At 37.5% G+C, this 4,213-nt stretch overlaps 1 pseudogene; it reads right to left on the bottom strand.

Annotated features, from left to right (window-relative positions):
* Positions 1 to 3,674: 3,674 nt before the first annotated feature.
* On the bottom strand, positions 3,675 to 3,773 carry LOC132310861 (small nucleolar RNA R71; annotated as a pseudogene).
* Positions 3,774 to 4,213: the final 440 nt, after the last annotated feature.

Below are 4,213 nucleotides of genomic sequence, written 5' to 3'. Positions count from 1 at the left end.
TCGGTACTAGATTTGTGTGCTAGTTTGAGGGTAAGGATGTGATTAATTCTTTAGTTGGCTTAGATAGCAACACATTTGATGCCGGTCCACTCAAAAGGATTCTAGAGTTATTTTAATTTGCATAATTATTTTTTTGATGTGTGGAGGACCATACTTACTTGCTTGATGTTGAGATTTTGGGAGATTGCTTGGAAATGTTTGAAAAATTGCATACTTGAGGTAGTTTTCTCCCAATGCTTGTTTGCAATATTAGTACCTCGTTTGTGAGAATGAGCTTAATGTTTGTGGGTACCATTTCTGGAAACCCTCGCGAGACTTCACTCGTCCACTAGGGGCAACCTAGGGATTTAAAAGGCTTATTGCATATGCTAAGTGCAATCATATTCCCTACGAAAGTGGCGTTATCCATTTATTGTTTTCTAGCTCATAGTTGTATAGTTGTTCATTTCATTCCTTTACTTTCTAGTTCATTGTTAGGGATTAGCAATATTTAAGTTTGGGGGTGTGATGAGTGCTGAAAAGTGCATATTTAAACCCCTTAAGCTTAGGCATTCTAGCACCTTTATCTATCTTACTTTACCGTTTTAGATTGATTTCGTATTATTTCCATTTTCAGGCACTTATCCTGAAAATAAGCTAACTCAGCCAAATAAGAGCTTAATTGAAGCAATTCTGGAATTAAACAAAGAAAGGAGCAAAGTGGAGAAAGAAGAAATCAAATGAAGCCAAAGGTGGGAAGCAGCAAAGTTCGATCGATCCAACTTCAAGGTTCGATCGATCGAACACTGATCGATCTCAGCACTTCAAGATAGATCCAAGCTTTGGCCTAAAAGCAAAAAGTCCAAAGTTCGATTGATCCAACACCACCCTTCGATCGATCGAAAACTTTTGTCCTTATTCAAATGATTGATCCTATCCACAGCTGTACCACCCACTAACCACTTTTGTCCTTTTCCCAAGAATATCTCCCAAAATATCTCGGATTTGGCTTTTCCCAAAAAGCTCAACCAGTTGGATCAATCCAGCCTAAGTTCAGTGGATCTCAGCCAGTTCGATCGATCCAAGTCCATGGTTCGATTGCTCGAACTTCCTCCAGTGCGAAGAATTAAATTTCCATCTCATTGAAAGTTGTCCTTTATCCAATCATTAGGGAATATTGTGTGCACGACCCCAGCTCATTTAGGTGTCATTTGACCTACCTATATAAGGATAAGGATTGATTTTTACAAAGGAGAGCCAATATCATTTTCATATCATCTCTTGGAGAGCAAGCTTAGAGGAGGAGGCTAGAGACACCATTGGAGTTCTTCATCAACAAGGAGCAGATTTCAACCATGGAGTTAGCCCTTGAGGGTTAGAACAACATCACCATGAGTGGCTAGACATCCTCTTAGGGCTAGAGTTAGCCTCAAGCATGCTTTCTGTATCTTAATCTTGTGTATTATTGAGGGATTATTGTTGTAATTAATGTTTGACACTTTGATATATATAGATCTTGTTTATTCAATGATTTAGGTGGTTTAATGCTTCCAATTGATCATTTCATTCTATCCATATGTTTATGTATGCTAGAATAGATGTTCATGTGCTGGTCTCTAGATTTTGTGTTATTGATGCATGTCTATGTGTATTGATGTTATAGATTAGGAGATTGTCAAAACATAGTGCTTAAAAGAATGCTCTTGTGATTCTGTTAATGGTTCATACTTATTCCATGATGGATTGTGCCTCTTCCCTAGTTTATTTTCATGCTAGTAGTGTAGATGTAGTGTAGTTGTATTGTAGTGTTAAATGGGAGGATAATCTATGCTTGTTGTTTGATGATCCAAGCTTTTGAATATAAGTAGCATATGTCTCTATCCTTGTGTTGTATTTGGATTGTGAGCTTAATGAAAGGATTAATGACTTGTTTTGATCTATTGTGCCTTTCACATGTTGTTTAGACAATATATGCTTCGTTGCTTGGATATATTGTGCCTTTCACATGATGTTTAAACAATACATGCTTAACTAGTCATCCTTGCTTGTTGAATCAACCAAACACACACACACACCAATGTTGCAACACACCACTTGCCCTCATTAGTCACTTGTCAACGGTATAGAAATGCATTGCTTGGTGGTGATCTCTAAACCCCAAGATCTCTCTCTCTCTCTCTCTCTCTCTCTTATTTACTCTGAATTGCATTCTTTTGTTATCACTTAGTTTAATTTAGTTACTCTCTAATCAACCAACCAACCAATTGTTTGATCACTCGACCTACTAGCCCTAATAGTAATTCCACGACCTTGTTCTATCCTCACAATCCCTTGAGACGATCCCTGCTCGCCCTAGCTATATTTTTAGTAAAGGTAGTAGTGGCTTCTTTAAATGTAAAACTCTTGGCCCTCGCCTTAAAATGCACTCACTCTTTCAAGCTTGACGGTAGTGCGGCAGACTGCATCAGTTTTTGGCGTTGTTGCCGGAGATTGATTGATTGATTTGATTTGGCAACATCAGATTTGTGGAATCAATTAGGACTAGTACGCTTTTGATCGTGTCTTTAATTTTTTTTTATTTTTCTTTTTGGTTACTTATTGTGTTGTTCTTACTTAACTAGGTGCATTGTTGGAGAGGAAGCAAGCAAAGGAGCATTCAAGCTAAGCAAGGAAAAAAAAAAAAGAAAAAAAAAGAAAAAAAAAAAAGCTAAAATTTAAAAGATTTACCAAGCTAAGCTTTAAATTTAGAGTTGAAGTGCTAAAGGACCTTTGTGAGACCTTCTTTATTTAATCCCTTAGTTAAATCGTCGGCCCACGTGGAGGCTTATTTTTATTTGTTCTTGCATCATTGTTGTTAAGGCATGGGAGTATGAATTAAGTATTTGTGGAAGAAGTCTAATTGTATTGTTGTGACGGCATAGTGCTTGTTATTCTTTGTGTTTGTTGTGTTTTGCATTGTGCATGCATGGACGTCGTTCATTGAGACCCACTCTTGTCCCTCTTGATTTGCATCTTGAATCCATCGTTAGAAATCCTAGGGAAAGAGGAAATTCAAATAGGACCAATCTATCAATGGATGACCATAATAATGATCATGTTGAGGACCTTGGTCACATAGACCAATAAGGTAGTCTTCATCCCAATGTGCATAATGAGAACATACAAGTACCATTAGGCATGCCTAGGCCATACATTCACCAACCATCACAACAACAAAGCTAAGTTCTATATGGAATGCCAAGGCCAATGTATGCTCCATAACCTCCCATCATCAATCAAGGAATTCAAAACCAAGGTGTTCATGTTGCACCTCAAGTAGCTAATCTACCTCTTGCTTTAAGAGACCATTATATGCCTGATGAGTATAATGCACCTACATGCATCCAATTGCCTCCATTTAGAGCACATCATTATGAAATTAAGCCACAAACCATTTAAATGCTTCTTAACTATCATGGACTTCCAAGTGAAGAACCTTACAAGCATTTGGATGAGTTTCTTGAAGTATGTTCTACCTTAAAATATACGGACATGCCAGAAGAGGTTTTAAGACTCAAACTTTTTCCATTCACCTTAAAAGACAAGACAAAGTATTGGTTTAACAAACTTAGGCCTTTTTCAATCACTTCTTGGGCAGAAATGCAATAAGAGTTCTTGAAGAAGTACTATCCGGTTTCAAAGACCAATGCCATGAGAACCTCAATTCGTGAATTTTCACACGGGGATGGAGAAACGTTTTATGAGGCATGGGAACGCTTTAATGAATTGCTTAGGAAGTGTTCACATCATGACATGCCCAAATGGCAATTAGTTCAATATTTCTTTGAGAGCTTACTGGACAACTATAAGGGTATGGTTGATGCTTCCATGGGTGGCTCATACATTGATAGGCATGAGGATGACGTGTGGCGTCTTTATGAGAGCATGAGTGAAAATTCTTTGCATAGAACACTATCATCCAAGAATGGTAGAAATTTACAAGGTAGGAAGAGTGTTGGCTTACATCAAGTCGACCATTCAAATGAAATAGCCACCGAAATGAAATCTTTATCTCAAAGGTTTGATTAATTTTTGATTAACCAAAACTCGGCAAACCAAGTATCTTCCTTCCCTAACCATTCTCATTGTGCATCAAGTGAAACATGTATGACTTGTTCTAGTGTTCTTCATTCTACTTCTCTTTATTCTCATAGACAAGTGCAAAATGAACGTAATGAACAAGTCAATGCAGCTT

Source organism: Cornus florida, unplaced genomic scaffold (assembly GCF_030987335.1).
Source record: "Cornus florida cultivar Cherokee Brave unplaced genomic scaffold, ASM3098733v1 CherokeeBrave_3.0.0_Hap2_Chr05, whole genome shotgun sequence".
Lineage (NCBI taxonomy): Eukaryota > Viridiplantae > Streptophyta > Magnoliopsida > Cornales > Cornaceae > Cornus > Cornus florida.
Note: the sequence above shows the minus strand (reverse complement) of the source record. Positions and strands in the feature narration are given on the sequence as shown.